This window comes from Camarhynchus parvulus, chromosome 1, assembly GCF_901933205.1.
Source record: "Camarhynchus parvulus chromosome 1, STF_HiC, whole genome shotgun sequence".
Classification (NCBI taxonomy): Eukaryota; Metazoa; Chordata; class Aves; order Passeriformes; family Thraupidae; genus Camarhynchus; species Camarhynchus parvulus.
The window spans coordinates 40,607,929-40,629,275 of NC_044571.1; positions in this window are offsets into that span (position 1 = coordinate 40,607,929).

The following is a 21,347-nucleotide window of genomic DNA, read 5'->3' on the forward strand; positions in this document are numbered from 1 at the left end:
TAAGATCACCCTTGATCCTCCTCTTCTGCAGGCTAAACAACCCCAGCTGCCACAGCCACTCCTCATAAGATTTGTGCAACCTGACTTATGACAGCAGCTCCATTGCTTCATTTTGGAATGACCTGCTGCTGTCTCTTTACACAGCACAGCCTTTCATACATGGCAATCTCCTCTCTTCTTTAGACCAGTTTTTCATCTTAAATAATGTTTGGGGGATTCTTTTCCATTACATTTCTCTGATAATTTGGCTTAGGAAGGCATAGAGTTTACTCAGTCTAGTTATGGTCAAATTTTTGCCTTCCTATGATATCATTTTGTATACATATTTTCTGACTTCTACCTTCCATCCTCCATGTTTGTGAGGAACAGAGCAGCCCTGTGGTAATTTTTGATATATATGACATGCAAGGTGGACACATGCTCTTGTAAGTACTTAAGCATTTTTAACAGGGCTTCAGTAGGGCTGAAAACACTTGAGGATCAGGACTTAGTTATTAGCACAGTGTCAGCCAGATCATGTTACTTTAATTTGTAGCAGTTTGTTGACATTCTGTGAGAGCAGAAGACAAGACAACCATCCTTAGCAAAGTCCTTGCAATTTGATACAGAGCACAGCAGCTGTCCATAGAAGGTTAGGACCTACTTGTTGGAGAGCTCACCAAATAATTTTTTACTATCAGGGTAATAAATTGTATTAAATCAACCAGAAAACAATCTAGATTGATGAAGATCATCAATTTTTGTATGGAGATCTGTGGAGCTGTTTGCACAGACCAGGCACCTGCCTGAAAGTCTGCAGATGACTGTGGAAGAGTACATTCTTGGGATTTTATGATGACAAAGCCAAGATAGGTACTGATACTACCATTATAGCATTTGGTGAATGGCAAATCCTTCTAAACTCTCTTCTCCCTTGAGTGTTGAAACTTAATTTCAGGACAATGTTTTGATAAAACAATCTTGTGTTCACAGACTAGTAAGGGGAAGAGTAACACCCAGACTGGCAGTATTTGGTACACAAGTTGATAGGAGAACTGTAGAATTGGCACCCAGAAGCTGTGAGACCTCACACTTGTGAGAGAAGATACAGCTTGCTTGGTACTAATGGTGTCTGTGCCAAGGACTGTTAAAGTGTCTTGAGTTCGTGGAAATGTTGGCAGTAGCACTGAACAGGATCTTTATATTTACAGCAGTACTAAATCCAAATGACCTATTCAGAAATGTAGAGGTCATCACATTCATTTTGTAACAGCTTTTGTTAAGTGATATTAGCTATAAAAAAGCGCTCAAAATTGATGTTATTTTAGGCATGTTTCTCTCTGAGGAAAGCTGAAGACTATTTTGGCTCCTAATCTCGATGTATGTCCTGTCATTTTTTTGAAGGAGAGCTACAATAAGCCAGTGAAATCAAGCAGAAAATACTGGACATAAGTGAGAAAGATAAAAAGAAATCCACTATTTCTCCACATGTCTCAAATAAAGTGAAACTGTTAGGCAGTGGGAAAAAAAAGGCTGTGTGTTCTGTCAGCAGAAGCACAAGGTTCAGGGTTTACCAAGAGAACCAAAGCAGAGACAAACTGTCTAACTTTGCAATATCAACAAAACCTACGTTCAATAATTAAGTGTGAGATGGCCCTAATGAGACAGGCAATAACCATATTTCAGGTTCAGTGGTTCTCAATAACCGCACTGGAAGAATACAGCCCAGACTGGAGACAAGAAGAATATTTTTAGAAGCACTAATACTAGTGCAGTGATTAGAAATAAGATCCTTTTCTCAGGTAATAAGTGTTTTAACCAAGAAGTGCAATTCCCAATGTTTTGAGTCATGACTGTGTAACACATGTCAGGACCAAAATCTTATATAGGGACATATGTCTGTTAAGCAAAAAGCAGAGATTAACTTCTTTCCTGCTTGAAGGAAGAGAAAAAGGATATTTACTATGAGGCTGCCCATATTTTCTACAGTATAATTAAGAACTCTCTGTCTGCTCCTTTGGACAGGGAAAAAAGAAAAAAAAGAGAAAGAGGTTTTGATCTCACTGAAGACTTGGCAAAAAAAATGCCAATAGCATGATCAATATTTTTGATGAGACATTAAAACTGTCTAGATATGTCTTATCCTTGGTTTATTGAATTTAAGATGAACTTCCAACTAATCCATTAAAATTTTGTGAACTGCTGTTTATATGCATTCATCAGTAGAAACATTTATGGCAACTAGAACAGCTAAAAATTGGGTATTGCAACGGCAATACATGTAAGAAATAAATTCTGTTGATCCCGATGGATGTAAAATATCTCTGGGTTTTTAGTAGTGCAGAGTGGGATACAAAAAAGCATTCCTGCTCGTATGCTAAACTGTTCTGTGATCAATAAAACTGTATGAGAACATGAGACTGGATAAATAAAACTGTCCCTATAATTAATGTACTTTCTTCTCCCAGAGTATTGCACTGCTCCTCTCTACCTCTGAACTTCTGTGCTCCCTCTGCACCACTGTGGCCATCTCACATTTTTATCATCTGCTATTTTGTTCTGCCTTCTCCCTTGTCATTATTTTGTAGTGTGTCAGGGACACAGGAGGAGGGAAATAGTGCTGTGGTTTTATCAAATGGCTACAGCTGGGGGTAAAAACCCAAACCCACTAACCAAAACAAGCATCTCAGCTCTTACTGGTGACCCACTGTGAGAGCAATAGAGAGGAAGGAGACCTTGAGCTATCAGCAATGTGACAATTCTGTACATCTACTTGTTCCATCTGTGCACCTCATCAAGATCCAAAGCACTTTTGATACAAAATCCTAAGTCTGACAAGAACTCATACTGGGCAAAATGACATTTGCCCACCAAAATATTCACATGTCTTTCCTTCCCTCTTGCTGTTCTACTGACACTCCTTTGCCAGTCGTGTTTTCTCACCTGTGGGTGAGTCAGTGGGTTCATGAGTGTGCCCCGACACATCCACCCTTTATAGCAATGCCCTTTCATGACATTTTACTTTTGGACTTTTGAACAACAGAATCCATTGAAAATTCACAGATTATCAGAGCATTGTCATCTTCAAAACAGCTCATTTCCTGTGCCATTTAACCGTGTGAAATGGCCATACTTTAACAGAGATTGTTGGTACTCGGGGACAGAATAGCCCTGCTCAGCAGTAATCTCAACATTTCCAGTAAACTTTACTGCATATAAATTACCCTAGTTCTCAGTGCAAGTTGTGCTGTGATACTGATTTTCATTGTTTTGACCTGTTTTGGAGCAATGATAACTGATGACTGGTTATAGCATGCAGTAGCCCTGCAGAAAGGAATATGTGGAGGGAAATCCTCAGGTGTCCTTACAAATAAAGTTTGTTTTGGTTTTATGTGCTCAAGAAAGCCAGGGTTTATTTTCAGTGCCTTCCATGCAGAGATAATGCCTCTCTCCAGAAAGGAAAGACTGGCTGCTCCCTGGGGCTGGCATGGTGGGGCAGAGGTGGCTCCCTGAGCTGGGGGGGGTGGCAGGGCATGGCCTTGTCAGCCAGGGCTGTCCCACAACCCCAGCCAGGAGCAGGGCAGCCAGGGACACCAGGAGCAGCCCCTGAGCATCTGGCACCTTCCTGGGGGTGGGTTGAGGATGGGATGGGGCTTCAGCCCTGGTTCGGTGTGCCCCAAGCAGCATCTGGCAGGGTAGAAATCTTACCAGCAGGATATTGAACCAAACCTGAAGTACAGCAGCACCAGGCTTTCCAAACTTCACAACTGTGAATTCTTATTTCAGAAGCATCCTATAATAAATACATTTAACTCTATTCAATGCAGTTACTTTGAAAATTGTCTTACATATATCTGAATGAGTGATCCTGCATATGACATGCAAGTGTTTACTAACCTCTGAACCAAAAGCCAGTAAAGAGCTGAAAGAACAGTAATTTGCTACTGAAAGTAGTTGGTCAATTGCTAGGAGGAGGTTTTCAAAGGTTAGAGAGATATATTTAAAGGAATTTAAACAGAATCATGACTGCTGGGACTGTTCTGGAAATCTTAGACATGGCAAAAACTAACATGTTGCCTACTTAGTTTTATACAGTGGAAGACACCTGAGGTTAGTTCTTCCTTTTCTATGCATTAATTTTTATAATTATGATATCACAGAAAGAGATTTTGTGGGGAGTGAAGGTGGAGAGAGATGCTATTTTGAAAAGATTTGTATCTGGCCAACTGGGAGCAAGGGTAGGGGAACGGGGAAGCTTCTGTCAGAGAGATTTCAGAGTTGGGACTCCTTGAATGGATGACAAAAAAAATGTAATTTTACAAGATAGAAAATATCAAAGTATTGTATGTTAGATGGTATATTATGTAGTTCCCTTAGCCAATGGAATGAAACAGAAAAAGGCAAATAAAAACTTTGGGTTTTTCTTCTGAACCACTGTGTTGCTGAGCACAAATGGTGATTCACTATTCCTACAGGAGCGATAGTCAGTGGTGATGTACGTAATTGTGCATACAGTGTACTCCAGTGCATAAACAATCCCTGTCTCCTCTCCACAGGCACATTCTCTCCATGTTTTTCTGTTCTGCTGAGTGTACAGCATGGCAGTTGTTGCACAAGTTCTAAAGAGAAAAATATTTGAAGTAAACCATGCCAGACCAGATATTGATTTGCTTCAGTGTGAGCAAAAATATGTTTTTTCATCACTTACTATAGGGAATGGGTGAAGGAAGCCTCATTCTTCCCTCTGTTTGAAGATGCACTTTGGTTTGCTGAAAGAGAGTGGAAGTTTGTCCTAGATCTCCTGCAAATTATTAAGTTCAACACCTCAGTCATTTCCTCCACGTACCAAACTCAAAGCAGTTTAGTGTCTGGTTGAAGGCATCTAAAGGAAGCACCTCCACTGAGAGCTTAGTTCCCCATGGTCCCTGTAGGGAAAGTGGAGGGAGACAGCCCTCTAGAGGTGTCTGTTTTGCCCTATTGAGATATGAACTCCTTTCTGGAAATACCATTATGGAAAACATCAACAATCAGCATTGTCATTAAAGTATTTCAGCAAAGTAGCTAAAATGAGATGGCATGAACTTTTCTCAAACAGAAATTCCCTTCCTGAGATTTCTTTTATCCAAGACTTTGAACTATTGTTCCCAGATGCCTTCAGTCACTGCCCAGGATCCTTTTAGCACTTAGTGCAGGTGGAGGATGTACACACACCTTCCCTAACATCCCATTGTCACCTGCACCTCAAGGACTCCTGAAGCAAGCACAACGAAGAAGCTTTCATGCCCAGGTCAGGGTGATGTGGGAACAAAGCAAGCAAGGCTCTTTGCAAGGTTTTCCAGGGCAAGGGGAGGGGAACAGTGATATTAAAAGGTATATTGTTCTGGAATGCTTTCGTGTATTCCATACTCTCTGTGAGCAGATCCTCAAAGGCTCCCAGGTGATGCTGAAGTACCTGAACTTCTACCAAAACCTAACTCAGAGTTAGAAGCTCAATTGCCTCAGTACATCATGCCTAATGACACTATGTTCAGGGACGTGAAAAGCTTAATATCTATTTATGAAAGGCCATTTTTACAGGCTTGTAAATAATGCAGATAAATTTTATTTAATAGCAACAATAAATTTTACTTCTGCATCCTGTATTAACAGTAAATGGCTGATGTTTGGTATTGCTGGTGCAAACGATGGTTCCCACAGAACAAGATAGATCCTAAAAGACCAAATCAATTTGAGGTTCATGTTGCCCAAAGGGAGTTGTAAAAGATGGCAATACTGTGACTTAGAACTGCAGAGAGACTGAAAAGCAAGAGAAATAATGCTGCTTGTAAGTCATACCTCAAAACTGTGTAAGTTGTCCCCTTCTGTATCAATGTGACTTGAAAGTACAAATGATTTTTACTGAGAGGTAGGCTGCATGGTGCATATGGCATCCTGAAAAATATTACCTGTAGTCTTAAAGCTTTGGCTTTAGTTTTGATAAAGTAATAAAAGCCTTGAATAATCATATGAGCACAAAACATTGCCACAGAGCTGCTTGGTCTGGGAAGGAAACAGTGATTTGGGGTATTGCCATGGCCTGACTGTACAGGAGTGCTTGCTTCAGTGCCGAGTACAGCAGAAGAGTGCTGGGCACTGATGCAGCTCTGAGCCAAGTTCATGGAAAACGTTCCACTGTCTTCAGTGAAAACTGGACTGAGGCCTTGACTGTGTGATAAAAGGATGGTCTTTCTCACCCACGGTAAAAAGGCAGGCTGAGCTTTTCCCTTTTGTGGTTTTTCACTTTGGAGATGCCCTTGCAAGCTTTTATCTATTCTAGAGTCCCATGAGACAAGAACATTCATGCTAATTTCATGGAATGGACTGAGAAGTTTCAAGAGGGTTTCTGAGAAGCACTTTGTGCCTCTGGCTAAAATCTGAAGTACAAATCTACAAGAGAATATGGAATCAGGCTAAGAAAACCACACAAAACAGAAAAGAAAACAAAAGAATTACACAAGAGATGAAAACACGGCAACAGCAACAAAACCACATTTATCTCTGAAGCCATGAGACTATTACATTTTATTCTCTGTAGAGGGAAGAAAAAATTAGAATTCTACTTAGGTAACTACAATGGAAAGGCATGGAAGTAAGGGATCAAAACAGATACTGATGGATGTAAATATTCACTTTTCAAGGCAGGGATTAGAAAGTTCATCCTGTAATGCTCTCGGAAAACTTCTTACCTAAAGTCATCATCATTTTAAGAGGAATCTCATTACATGTCTGTTACTTGAGAAAAAAAAAAACCATATAGACAAAACTAGAAAAAAAAAGAGCAAAGAATAGACCCTGATTTTTATCTAACTACTCTTTTCTGAAGGTCTCCATCACACTAACAACTGAGTGTTCATGCATGGCAGCCAGACCTTCAAAATATCCATAGAAGATGCTAGAATTTTTCTTATTTACTCTTAGAGGACATTATTATTTCTTATCACAAATTGTTTCAGACTGGAATTTAGCCTCTTCTGCATGAGTTCTTTTTTTCACTTTCCACTGTGGACTGTATTAGTATCTGCAGAGCGGACTAGAAGGAAAAGTAGCAGGATAAAAATGAATGGGGTTTACTTTTCTTTGATTAGATCAAACAGCAAACAGTATGAATTTGGGCCAGACAAAGGACCTGTTGTTCCATTTTTGGGTGAGATTAACTGCTACATAACATAAAAGCTTGCACAGTGGTCTAGAAAACTGCTATCAGACTAAAAAGATAATAAAATGTTTCGGACAGAAATACAAACAATGGTGAATAATGAATATCTAGCAATCTATAATTCTGACAAAGGTTTTTCTTTGAGGCTATGTGTTAGAATTACATGCACATACACATACTCAAAATACTGCAGTACTCAGCATGATTTATGTACTTGATAAAATGCCTCATAGTAGCCCAAAAATAGAATTGCACCAGGTGCACAACAAACAGACATGCTACTTTTAAAAAACTCAAGGAAGCCAACTGGAGTGGGAGCCAATGAGAGCAGATGATCAACATATTTATTTTGAAAGCAGCCAGAATGCCTCAACCTTCCTCAGTCACAACTATCTAAACTAAGTCATGGCAGTCTCAGATTCAGCTAATCCCTGTTATGACTCTGTTATCAGGTGAGAGTAAAAGTAATTCTTTTACTCAGGCCAGCTTTCTTATTTCTCATGACTCTTACTATTGTTTACTTTTTCTGTCCATGGTCAGATAAACCTGAGGTTTCTTGAAGCCATGACCTAAGTTCATATAATTCGATGTCCAAATAAAAACACAGAGAAGCAGACAAATACAGCTTCAATACCCCCAGGATCCAGGAATACAGGGAAATAAGCCAGTGAGTTGATACAAAGTCCAAGGTAAGGGCTGAAAGACAGGAATTACACCTCCTGCGAATATAGAATTGTCTTTGAATGAGGTAGAGTCTACTGTGAATTAAAACTGGACATTCTTTCTCACTCACTTTTCCTAAGTAAGGGAAAATATCCTTGAATATTTGTATTAAAATTTTAGATTTTAATTTAAATGTTTGAGAAGTAGGAAGACAGAGTAATTTAATTTGTCAGTGAGATATGAATATTTTTAAAAGAAATAATCTGGATAGTAAAATTTAAAAAATAATAGAATTATAGAATCCTAGAATCATAGAATGGTTTGAGTTGGAAGGGGCCTTAAAGACCATCTATTCCAAACCCTCTGCCATAGGCAGGATACCTTTCATAAGACCAGGCTACTCAGAGCACCATCCAGCCTGGCCTTGAACATGCCAAGGAGTCCACAGCCTCTCTGGGCAACCTGTTCCAGTGCCTCACTGCCCTTATATAAAGAATTTCTCCCTAATAGCTGATCTGAACCTACTCTCCTTCATTTTAATGCCATCATCCATATGATATCTAAGCATGGACAATGGTAGAAAGGAGGGGAACAGAATAAGCACAGATTTGGTTATAAACAGCAGTTTTCCAGAATGTGATTCTAGTATCAGACTAACTAAGAGTCAGACAAGTAGAAGTTCTGCTGATGTAAAGTTATCATTACTAAAACTTTGAAGGGAGAAAGTAAATGCCCTGTCTGATAGCTGTAAGGACAATGTACTATTTGGTCAAATTGATATCTTGACTTTCCAGATTTATGGATGATGATGATAGCAATTGTTGAAAAATTAGATGTGTGGAGGTACTTTGTAGTGAAGATAAATTAGTAGAGGATCAGAGAGAAGAGTCAGATAGGAAGAGAAAATACCAGAACAAGAAAAACAGGTCTGGACTTGACAGAGGAAAAGCAGAAATCAAAGGATTTATGTGAGCAGAGAAAAAAGTCGTGCGAGTGTGACAGGGAGGTGAAGTACAGGAGTCAGACAGCAGAGGAGGCAGCTTCATGGAAACACCTTAACCATGACAGTGATTTTACCTTGAGAATAGGTTGGTGGGTGTAGGGAGAGAAGGTTAGGAAACCAGAAAGAAATCGGAAGTGCAAAGCAGGTACAAGGAGACTGGCAGTGCAGAATGTGAATGTTGTAGACTTCAAAAGGAAGCTGTTGAGGTGGATTTCAGTGGATGTGTTGTGTTTGCTACGAGAAAGGTATCAAAATGGAGACCCATTTAACAATGTAGATCTCTCCTGGAACTGTGGTAGTGTACTTTTGTTGATTAGCATTTTAATGACTCATAATAAAATATAATATGCGGATGTAATCTGTGCACAAATGCTTGAGGAAATGAAAGACTGACTAACAGCCACTGCATAATTTCAACATGGAGAAGTTATTGCCCAATTCAGATGTCAAAACCATGCAAATAGAAATGCCTTGGTCCTACTAGGTTAATGTTCAATTTGTTTTATTACCATTTCAAACATAAAGGAACACAGGCAATAATATTTCTGATTTGGATATTTAACCTTTATTCCAGTAATTTCTCTTCTGGATGAAATGAAGCCTAGAGCTAAAGCAATCTAATTGAGAACAAGGTTTGTCACCTAAGTTCCGTGATTATGCAAGCATCTTCACATAATAAATCTGGCAATACTTTCCCTTAAATCAATATTTCCAGAACAAAAAGGTCTGTGGTTTATGGTAGACCTTCAATTCCTAATTTATTGATCATAGCCGTTCTCAAGTCCCGAGTTCCCTTAGAACAACAGAAAGTAAAGCTGAGAACCACCATTTTTTCAGTAAAAAACAGTGAATTTATTCAAACCTAAGCTATATCTAACCCCAGCCACAGGGCCCCCAGCTGAAGGTATGCCGTATCAGCTCCTAAGAACAAAAGCATCTCTATTTTAAAAAAAGGAACTTTAAAAATAATCCTTTTCCCACCCCTCAAAATATTTGATTTGCATGCTTCATCAGAGTAGAAATGGGCTTTGAAATCAGTTTTCCATATAGTTGACAAAGGTTGTGTCTTAAATGACTTTCCTTGCAGAATGGTATTTAATGTTCCCATGAACAGCATGAAGAGAAGGGAATACAAAGTACCAAATCAGGGAAGAGATAGTTAAGTAAATAGGGAATTTAAGACAAGGAACCATTAAGCACACGCCTATTAGTTCAGGAGTGAGTCCTTTTCAAGGACAAGGGAAAAACAAAATGTACAATGCAGCTCCGTGGCAGTAGGTTTAACATTTTAATAGCTGGCACACTGCCTGTATCTGATGCACTTGTTCAAATAGGCAGATGCTGGATTGGATAAATGGAAGGGCATGTAAGGACAGGGAGTCTAGCTCCTTGCTGCATTTATTATCACAATAACTCACCGACTACAGAATGTGGGAAGAAAGTTCCCTGGATGTTAAGAGAGGCTTTACACTGACAACCTGAGGTGGAGGCTGGTGCTGTGATTAATGGACACTAGAGTCGCAGAACAACTGAAATTATTCCAAGTCCAACTCAACCACTGCTTGCAACACTTACTGGTAGAAAAGACTCTTTCCCCCTACTATCAATTCAAATGTAACTCATGTGATTTATATTCTCCCACAGGTAATTCTATACCACCAAATTCTTTATTAACAGGTGTTTTTATTCTGCACATTTTTGTTTTTATACAAAAGCCAAATACCTTTTTTTTTTTTTGACTGGTTATGATGGATGGCATGGCTCACTAGAGACACCAGATCATCATATTGCCCTATAGCATCCAGCTGGTAAAGTCTGATAATCAGTAAACTGATGACGAGACAGCTCACAATTTTAGAGCAGAAAGGTGTCAGGTTTATCGCCTTTTTTATTGTATTTTTGTGCTGACATTAAATTTTCTCTTACCCAAGCCACCAGGGATATGATTTTACTTTAAAAAATGGAAGAGTCTATTTCTTTGGACATGATCCTTCACACAATTTTTGAGTGGATTTGAAAAGAAAAGCTAATTTTTAACCAGTGTGCATTCTTCTAGTCTTTGATGGTATCCCACACATTTTATGCGCCTAGGATGTTCTTGTTGCTAAAAAATGTCACGAGATAAAAGCGCTGCCCCGTGAATCACCTGGTTCCTAAGGAACGGGGTGGATGGCAGCCGCGGATGGGGGCGACACCCGCCGCACAGGTACGCCAAGCAGCTCCCCGGGAAGCACATCCTCCTCGATCCGTCGCTGCCATGGCCGACGTCACAGGTGTCCGTGAGTCAGCACTGCAGTCCGTCCTGCCTAACGCAGAGGCTGAGCCAAAAACTCCCGCTAGAAAACCGCGCAGCGGCCGCGATGCGCGCAGGGATGCTCCCGCCGGCTGGCGACGCGAATTACAAAGGGAAGAAAATGTTGATTGGATTGGCTCGTGCAGCCCTGGATTTTGGTGGGGTTTGTTTTGTTTTGTTTTTTTTTTTTTTCTCGTTGAGTAATGACTGCTCTCTGCTACTTGATAGCCAAGGCTGGCAGCGCTATGGCAACCGGGCTGCGCGAAGGGCGGAGGGGAAAAGTCGCTTAGCAACTGGAAGCTTTAGGCAGGCAAGGCTGGTTTAAAGCACAGCAGTTTAAAAAAAAAAAAAAAAAAAAATCCTCTCCTCAAAACAAACACGCAGTTGCTACTAGAGATGACTAAAATACAGATCTGAGGAGTTAAGAATTTAGAAGAAAATAAAAGAAAAAAGTGCATGACAATGCCAATAAAAAAGGAGATAACAGCTTGGAGGGTGGTGGTGGTGGGGGGAAGTAGAGATATTTCACACTGATCATCCTAGATACAGGCTTCATCAATGCAAACAACAGCCCTAAACCAGCACAAGCTATTCCCTGTCAGATGTTTATACTCTTCTGCAAAGCAGAACTCCACAGGCATCAGCTCCCTGGCCCCCCAGGCTTTGGCAGAGCATGCAGAGGGGCTGGGTGCATGCCTAAGCCTGTGTATTGCCCCCGGGCACGGCTCCCCTGCACTCCTGGCACACCCAGCCCACTGCCAGTGGGGCCACCACTACCTGGGGAGGTGGAGGGAGCAGCAGCCTGTCTAGTCTTACCCTTTCTGGTTGTTATTTATAGGCTTCCCCTGGCATGATAAGGACTCTATGGTCAAGAAAAAAAAAAAGTAATATGAAAGGTTATCCAATGCACCAATTCAGATTTTTAGTAATAATTTTTCTGAGATGTTTTTCCAGTGCTCCAGGCACCCTGGCACTTCATTAATAATGCAGTAAAATCCCAGCAACATTACATTAATCACCCCGGTGGGAACCCAGCCAGTCGGGCACCTCTTTTTCAGCCCTCCATCCTCAGCCTTCTCTAAGCACTGTCTCAAACAGAAGTCTTTCACTGCATGCTTGGAAAGCTGCCCAATTTGAGCTATTTTGGACTAACAAAGGGACAATTTCATCCAAAGACACAGAAACCCCACAGAGCCACTGCCCTCCCCTTCTCCAGTGCGATGGGGGTTGGGTGTTTCTGCTGACCATCGGCCAGGCAGGAAAACATAAAAGGAGAGACTGCATTGGTCTGACCTCCCCCTTTAAAGTCTACCTGGAGGCCAATGGGAAGCTAACTCACATCTGCAGGTATGCAGAGCCACAGACTCCTCAAGGAATGCAGGGTCCAGCAGCTGAGCTGCAAAATTTGGTGTTGTTTTGTAAAAGCAGAGAAATCAGTTTACCACTGGAAAAACCTGATCAGGCAAAAAAACAAAATAGATGCCGCGAATGTGTCAGTGCGGCCAAATATCAGCGTAGTCAAGCCACGGGCAGGTTGGCAGGCAGATCTGGAGGGCTGAGGTGTTTTCCCAGCCAAGTCACCCAACCAGCAGCCAGCACGAGGACCCTGCCTGAGCTTCTGGCCACTCCTGAGCCCTGGCCTGTCCCTGCAGCCTGTCCACTGCTGGCTGCCCATCTGCTCCCTGGACCCTGCAGCTGCTGATGGCCAGCAGCTCTCTGGCTGCAGCCCAGCCACCTCCCGGCCTCCAGGGCTCCTGACCAGTGTTTTTAGGGGTTACAATGCCACAGCATTTCTGTGTTCACGTTCACGGGCTGCATTGTCTCCCCAGCAGATAATGCTGACTAAATTGATACTTTACAAAGGCACAAAGGAGTCAGCTTGTGACTGATACACAATACTGGTTAACAAGACACATACAATGGTGGTATTAGTGGGAGGAAAGAAAAGCTCAACCTTCTGTCAGTCATAGGTTCATTAGAAAGTAAAGAGTTGTTAGCATGCAGAAAAGCTCTTTACATGCATGAAAATGGTACCAGTTTTGAAAAAGGGAAGTAAAGGAAAAATTAATCTTGCTTTAATGCTGGTGGAGGAACTAACTTAAACTGTCTTCCCTCAAGAAGCAGGGAATTTTCTTAAAAGAATTCTTGATTCTTTTAAGAATTAATAAATTAACCTTTGTTAATAGAATTCTGAAATGTGTACACTAAAATAACAAGATCAATTGTAGGAAATGGATTTGTAAAGAATTTTAAATATCTAATAGAAAGCTCACACAGTCTTGTACATCTGTATAGGAAAATCAACAATCAATGAAAATCCCTTTTTTTTCCCTTTTCTTGTGTACACTTTGTCCAGAGATGGATACTGCCAACCTGAAGTTTCCTGACGAATGTCATAGATTATTGTAACACTAATGACCACCAAAAGCTCCTAGATGTACAAGAAATAGATAATGTGAAAAGTACATTATCTTTTCAATTTGTTTCTTCTAATGTTCTTTTTTTAAAGGTCAGGGAGTTCTTGCAGCCAGGGGATATGAGAAGAAAGTATATAAAATGCTTTAAATCCTCCAGTTACACACAGAAAAAAGAGGCTGCAAAATTTTCATTAAAAAAAAATAAATTTAGTGAATCGTGGGTTTGAAAGTCCAAGAGACATACCAGCATGCCCTAGCAGCTAGATGTTGATTTCATTTTTTTTCTTTCCAACAGCTCTGTGCTCATCAGATGAGCTGTCAGAGTCTCCAGCCCAGCCTGGGAATCCTGCTCCTTTATTGCTGCACAAGTTGTACAAACCTTATTGCAATCCTGTTTTTCTTAGAGGAGGAATGGCAAAATGTAATCTACCTCCTCTCATGATCTTACAAACCAAATAGACATTGATTTTAACCCTGGCCTGTGGAAGAAGGTACCACACTCAGCACAGGACAGAAAAATCCTGATACAACAGTGAATATGTAGATTCACTCCTCTCTCAGCACTCTCACTTAGCCTTCCAATTGAAAAAAGTCCCAAAAGCAGAAAAGTCCCAATATTAAAACGTGTAAGACACTTTGATATTGTGAAGTGCACAGGCACTTTCATTTACTGGGCTGCTGGCTGCCAGTGGCACCAATGAGATACTGGATTCAGCTACATAAGCTGCAGGTGTTAGGTTTGCCTGGCTTTGCCAGAAACAGCAGCAAATAATATATGTGTTGGCAAGCGCAGGCAAAACAATATTTTTTTTAAATGGTAACTTTTGCCTAAAGATAGTGATATGATCTAATTTTAGCATAATGCTTACAATTTGTTTGCAGTATCAATATTCTCAATTATATAAGCCCTTAGAGGACAAATGAAAACAAAAATAGAATAGTAAGTATGATATGTGCCATTGAAGATTGTTGTAATAGATGCAAAACAAGCTATACTTGCTCAGGCCACCTGTTTTCTTTGTTAAATTTTGAGTATATCATCTCTAAAGTTTAATGGTCTTCAATAGAAGTTTCTTGCACTACAACAAGTCTGACCCTTTTCTCCTTCTGTATGCAGGGACACTGTTATTATGGTTATCATGGCTGGGAAAGCCTGTGAAGAATAATGTATTGCCCTAGTACCATCTAGTGGAGGGAATGCTGGAGAGAGATTTAAATGGAAGAAGAAATAATGGCAATTATTTGAGGTGGGAGCTGAGCTCATCAGGGCTGTGACAGTTCGTGGGGTAAAGAAAATGAGAAATAGTTGTCTTCAAACTGTGCAGAGACTATTTCAAGGCTCTCTCTTCCCAGCTCCCATAGAGATTAGTAAATTATCTAGGACTGAAACACCTTTAAATAATATAGACCATCAAGCTTAAGAATATTTTGAAATTATATCCTGTTTTTCTGAAGAAATGTAAAGGCAAACAACATGTTGGTGATACCACCTGCTTCTTATTTGACAGGAACCATCTGGACAGTAAACACTCTAAAGCCAAGAAAGTCATTGCAGTCTGCAAGGCAGGAGAGAGAGCTGTAATTTAAATGCCTGAATGTCACCTGCAATGTGAAGGATTATATGTGGCCCAAGGGCATAAAATGGAAAGTGTGCCTGCAGCTGTAAGCCTTGTGTTAGAGGAAACAATGATTAAACATGTAATGTAGGGACTTGAATGGGCTCTTTCTCACCCTCTGTCTGGTTGCAGCGACCCCTAGACAACAGAAAAAGCCCTTCCAGAGATTAAACTAACTTAGAGGCAGCACAAGCAAAGCAAAAACAGTGAAGAGCCCAGAGGATGCACCTCATGACCTTATTCACAGCCGGGACAGCAGTGAAGTAAACAACCTACATCAGTTGACTTCTGGCTGCTGGCTGCTAATCTGACTCTGCTTTCCCTAATCTTCCTTCTCAGTGTCCCATCAGCCCTGTGTTTACCTTCTCCTCCTTTTTTCCTTCTACCCATCCATTTGGTTCGTAAAGATTAAATTAAAATTTAAAAAAGTAAACAAACAAACAAGAAAAACCAAACAGAAAGAGCCGTAGAAGAGTTAAGTCACACATCTCATTGCAGCAGGGCAGAGCTCTGCACAAGAAGGAATAAAATTCAATGGAAAGAACAGGTCAATAAGACAAGAACAGGGAAAATATTGAAAATGAAAGTGTATCATTTGCTCCTGGAAGGTGGAGCACTGAGCCACGCAGAATGAAAAAGGGATGAGTTCAGTGCTGCTGGACTAGCTGGCAACTCTCCCATCTTCAGACCGAGTGCTAATTTTTAAACTATGCAAAATGTCTCCTGGGGCCAGAGAGCATATCTGAAAATGAGACCCAGGGGATGGAGATTAGGCTTCAGTGGGGGGCACTGAGTTCAGGAGAAGTGCCTCAAGCTGGTCCTGAGGCAAACACCCCTTGATTTGTATTCCCTAAATTCCCTGAAGCAGCCCCATGGCACTGATCAAGAAAAGATTTATCAGTGACAAAAAGAGGAGGGAATTACTATCAGGAAGCAAGGTAATGTTGTTCATGTCATTCTTGGTCCATAGCTGTAGCATGCTTATGGTTAGCATGATAGGTCCAAGATATTTTGGAATCAAACTTGAGTACCTCATGCTTTCATCAGGAGACGGAGTAGAAGTTCTTTCCCATGTCATTCTCCCAAAGATTATCATGAGACATTATCTCCATAGCAGTGGCCCACACTCATGCCACTGAGACAGGCAGCCCTACCTGACACCTACAGCGATCCCTCAGAGCTGTAACTCGGCCTCCACCTCCTTCAGTACCAAGGAGGAGCCTTTGGCATCCAGCTCTGCACTGGAAGACACTGAGGGACCAGTCCAAACCAACATCCCCTGCACTCCTGCTTGTGCATGGAGATGCTAAAACCCCAGTGTGGTTATCTAAAAGGCTTGTTGCAAATCTCACACCGAAAATGTGGGACTTTGTGTAAGATCCTACTAGGTCCTGTCCAACTCAGAATATTCTATGATTCTATGATTTTATGATTATAGGACTCAGCTAGAATGGTTTCTCTGGTTTCTCTGCCAAACTTTAGCCTAGAGGAGCTGGCACGGCCATGACATCAATGCTACCAACTGCAGCCCTGCAATATCCCTGAGGCTTAGTCTGCCACGGAAAGAGAGGAGGGTGTTCAAGTCAGTGAAGGCAAAGGGAAGGGAGGTAAAAAGCAGGAAGAGCCCATCTGTCTCTGCCATGTGATGAGTCCCATGGTACTTCCCTGCTGTGTCTGTAGGCTGCCCTGCCAAGTAATGGAAAGCCTTATGCTATTTCCAGTGTCTTGCTGGGAAAAGGGGACGACATTCAAGATCAATAATAGAGCTTTGGCTAGGTTTGCTGAGGAACTTGCTGGCAATGTGCTGTGCTGTTCATTGGAATATCTGGGAATGCTACCAAAACCCCTTTGCTCCCTGGGAATTGCCTTTACTGGTCTGGAAATGGCTGCAGAATGTCCTGCACAAGTAGTTTACTTCCTTCTCCAACACAAGTGACTGCCTTTGGCAGGAGGGAATCATAATGTTCCTGCAGGATTCTGAAGTCCCAAGTAGCTCTGCCCAGTGTTGGTATAAAAGGTTTCTCCCCAGTCCTGGTGTTTTGCCTGCCTCAAAAAGGGAGCAGTGCTTTTTTTGTCAGCATGAAGAGTCTCCTCAATCAAACCTGTTTCTTCAGAATCCTGACCTACACATGCCAACCTCTAACCAGAAGAGCACCTGGAAGGCCAATGTTTGGCCACTTTTTTCAGGTTTTTGGACACCAAAACAGGCAGTAAATCTGGGGCTGAGCTGTGGAGGGTTGTAGACCTTTGTGAGCTGCACTGTGCTCGCAGCTGAATTCAATGGGGAATGGACTTGGCTGCTGAGCTCTCACCAGGGCCTGGGCTCACCTGTGCAAACTAACACACCCAGGGCAGTATGGGCACACTGCACAAAGTGTGGCTTCTTCCATCCTTCACAACCTCCCAACGCTATCCCAGCATGTTTTACAGCCCCACACATCCTGTACACATGTGCAGTTTCATGCTACAAAGCCACCACCCTGGCACGCTGCAACATGGGTTATAAATTACTTCAAGCATCTTGAACTGGTCAGAAACACATAAAAAGAAGCATTTTCCATTGGACCACGTTGGCACCACATGGGATGAGGTAAGTCACAGGGACAAGAGCTGTGCAGCATGGATCAGTCTGTGCTTACCCACTCAGCCTCAGCACTGAGGATTAACTCCTGGCTCTCTTCTATTTAGCAGGGTAGCCACAGGGTCTAAGTAACCTTCTTCAGTCCTATCACAGCTAGAGTTGTAATAACATAATCCTATTATTCTAAATATAGCTCAGGCTCCAGGGATCACTGTGAAATTCAGCCATCTTCCATAGGTATATTTCCAGACCATCTGAAGGAAAAGATGGCTGGGTTCAGCCCTTCTGAAGAATAATTTCAGGTTGGTTTAGATCAATACCATGCATCAACAAATACAGTCTATGCCAAAGAACACATTTATAGAGGTGTGGTCCTCATTTCTTCCATTATCTTTTATATTTTAGGAGATTGCATGTTGCTTTTTTTTTCCTTTTTTCTCTCAAAATTACAGTGTGGCATGCATATGGCTGGGGTACTGCATTTGGAATTACCAAAATGATAAAATTAATTTATTAGGCTTTTCAAGAACTCTTAATCTGAAATAATAAATGAAACATCATAGATTCAACAGTATGCTCTTTATATGTTAGCAGTTAGAGTGAAGTTAGTTCATAAAAGTAAGGGCAGAAGGACTTGGCCAAACACCTATTTACCTTAAGAAAGAGGTAAAATTTAGATTCATGCTGCTTGAAGATGTCAGATTGATATCATGAAATGTCCATAACCAATAGGAAAAACCTACTCAGTTAAATGGATGCCATCTGTGTATTCTGGCATTTGGTAACATAAACAGCTTTTGATACATTTGGACTCCAAAGCAAAACTCAATCTGATGAACCTTCCAGAAATCATAAAAGACTATGAATTCACAGTTTTCAGCAACTCACATTTAATGCTTGTAACTCAAACTTTGTTCCATGCCTTTATGACAGGAACAAGAAGTAAGACTATCTTTGCAGCAGCCAGCAAATGTCTTTGTTGTTGACAAGGATTAAGGAAAGAAACAGGAGAAGGTGGCTACAAGAGGCTCAGAGCCAGAATGCAGCCCAACAGGCAGCTCTGATATGGATCCAGCTTGCTATGGGCTGCCCTGGGTCTGGGTCATCTCTGTGGCTTGGGACTGGACAGTAGCATTGGGGCATAAAAAACCATTTCTTTCAACACAGTTGTTCGCATTTGGAGTGTAAACTTCAACTGACTTGAATCAGCCATGGATCAGATATGTATTGGTGTGATCTATGTTATGGCAACACTAGTTTACTTTATATGCCAGCTTAAATCTCTGTGCTTACCTCACTGAAGTAGGTGAAATTGATTTTTTAAAAGTCTTTTGTAGCTTTTTTTTTGCCAAATAGAGACATGGAAAAACTTTCTTAAGTCATATTCGTTTAGAAAAAAATAATGGTGGTGTATAATTTTCAGAAGGCAGATTCTGTTGGAAGGTGATACTCTTCAGAACTTTAGTTATTGCAAAATCATAGAATCCTAGAAATGCTATCCCAAACATTGCTGGAGTGCAATTGTTTTTCAGAGGAAGGCTGGTGATTATTTACACAAATCTAGCAACAATATGTAATAGTTTTATACTTGGCAGACAGCCAAGGGAATGCCACCAGTGTTTGAATTTACCTATTGCCTGTCTTAACCCACTGTGATCCAGAATGTTGAAGTTAATAAAGCTACTCTGTAGGGAAAAAACATTAAAAAAATTGGGATTTGAAATAAAAATAAATCGGGGATATTCATTTCCTTGCTCTCCAGCTGTCTGCTTTTCAGGAGCACTGTAACTTTCCTCAAATGAACACAGAGGATCCATGAACTGGCAGTGCCTACAACCTACCATCATCGTGATGCTGTCTGAATCAGGGGGCACCTCTTCCCTTCAGGCTGGTAGGAGTTTGGTGATGGTGGATGGTGGCAGACTCTGCCATGACCAAGCGTGGTCTGCAGAGCAGTGGAAGTCAGATTGCCAGTAGTGAAAGCAGAAGCGTCTGTCTCAGGCACCTAGACATGGGTGGGATGTGTTACATTCACAGGTGCTTTTTGTACACCACAAACTAGTGCATTTTGTTCAAGGCACAAGAGAAAACATTTTAGAAATATACAATGTTGATTTTCAGTTTTTTCAGAGTAAAGAAGGAATTACTAGCTCCACAGAGGAAATTAGGCACGGGAGTGCTCTGTTTTCCACTGAATAGCTAACATAAAATGCTTTAACATTCATTGTAGATGAACTGGGATCCGGGCTGCTATTATACCATAGAACTGCCAAGGAAGAAACTGGCTTCAGCTTCTGAGAAATGAGTGCAAGTTGTAGCATCATGGATGACGCATCCAAAGAGCCCACAGTGAAAGCCTGATTTATGGCAACTCAGTGTTAACAACATGAATCATCTTCCTGCTTGGCATTCAGATAGGCTGGAAAGCCCTAAGCAATATGGGTAATCTGTCCAAAAGTCTGTAATCATCAGATATTTGAGTAAGTAAATTATAAAAAGGATTTTGCAAGATATTTTGTGACAGTTTTGGCTGCTCTAAAACTTCTTGAAATCCCATGTTGTGTATCTGTGCTGAGTAAGCCGTGTAGTAATTTATGAACTTAGCAGTGAAGTTGTAAATAAAAATAGTGACATAGTAGCTGTGCTTTACCTTATATATGATAATGAAACACTAATCTTACACAATAAACTGTCCTTCAAAGCAGTCAGCCTTGGTCCTGAATGCTTTGTATTGGTTTGGGTTTTTTTTTCCATTGAATTTGCTGAGAAGTCTGTTGGACACTGCAAAGGCAGAAGGCCAGACATAGTAATTTCCCTTCTGCCAGTTGAAAGGATTTTATGGGGACATTGAAAATATGAAATGCTTTGTTGAATAGCTGGCACTAATGTCTTTTTTTAGGGGCTTAGAGAGAGTGTGGCAGCTCTTTTTCATTGTTTGTGGAGAACTTTAGTCAAAGAAGGACTTCATAAACAACTGCCTTGCATGGGATTTAGTATGCGCAACACTATTTTAAAAGCTAATTTAAATGTAAGGTAGATCTCTACATACTCAAAAGGGTTGTTTGCCTTCTTACCTTCTTGTTTCCAAAGACAGTCTTTGTCAAAATATACATACAACATATTTTAAAAGAACAGCTGAGCTGGGTTGTTCTTCCTCTAAGAATTAAAGGGCCCCACCATCATCATCATAAATGATTCATTACCTTTGAGGTTTGGCAGGCTTTTAAGGTCACCTCTCTTTAAATTTGAAAATGCTTGCTCACATTCAAGTCTTCCTGCCAGGAGGACTCAATTCATTAACTTGCACTTATATGGATGGCTATTTTACTGTTACTTTAACTGAACTTTTATGCTGGCTGCCTGCTGTGTCCTGAGTGCTGTGAGCATTTCAGAAAGTAGGTACATGCTGTGAAGGCAGCCCTCTCTGTAAATAATGTTCCAATTAATAAGACAATTATACAGCACTGCAGTACTTTATTGGTGTTCTCTGTTACTGCAGTGTTGGTCAGAGCACAATAGTGAAGAGACCGTCAACATTTTCTTATAAGCCCTTCTCTCCAGAAGCTTAGACTTAGAAATTCATACCACTCTGGAAATTCA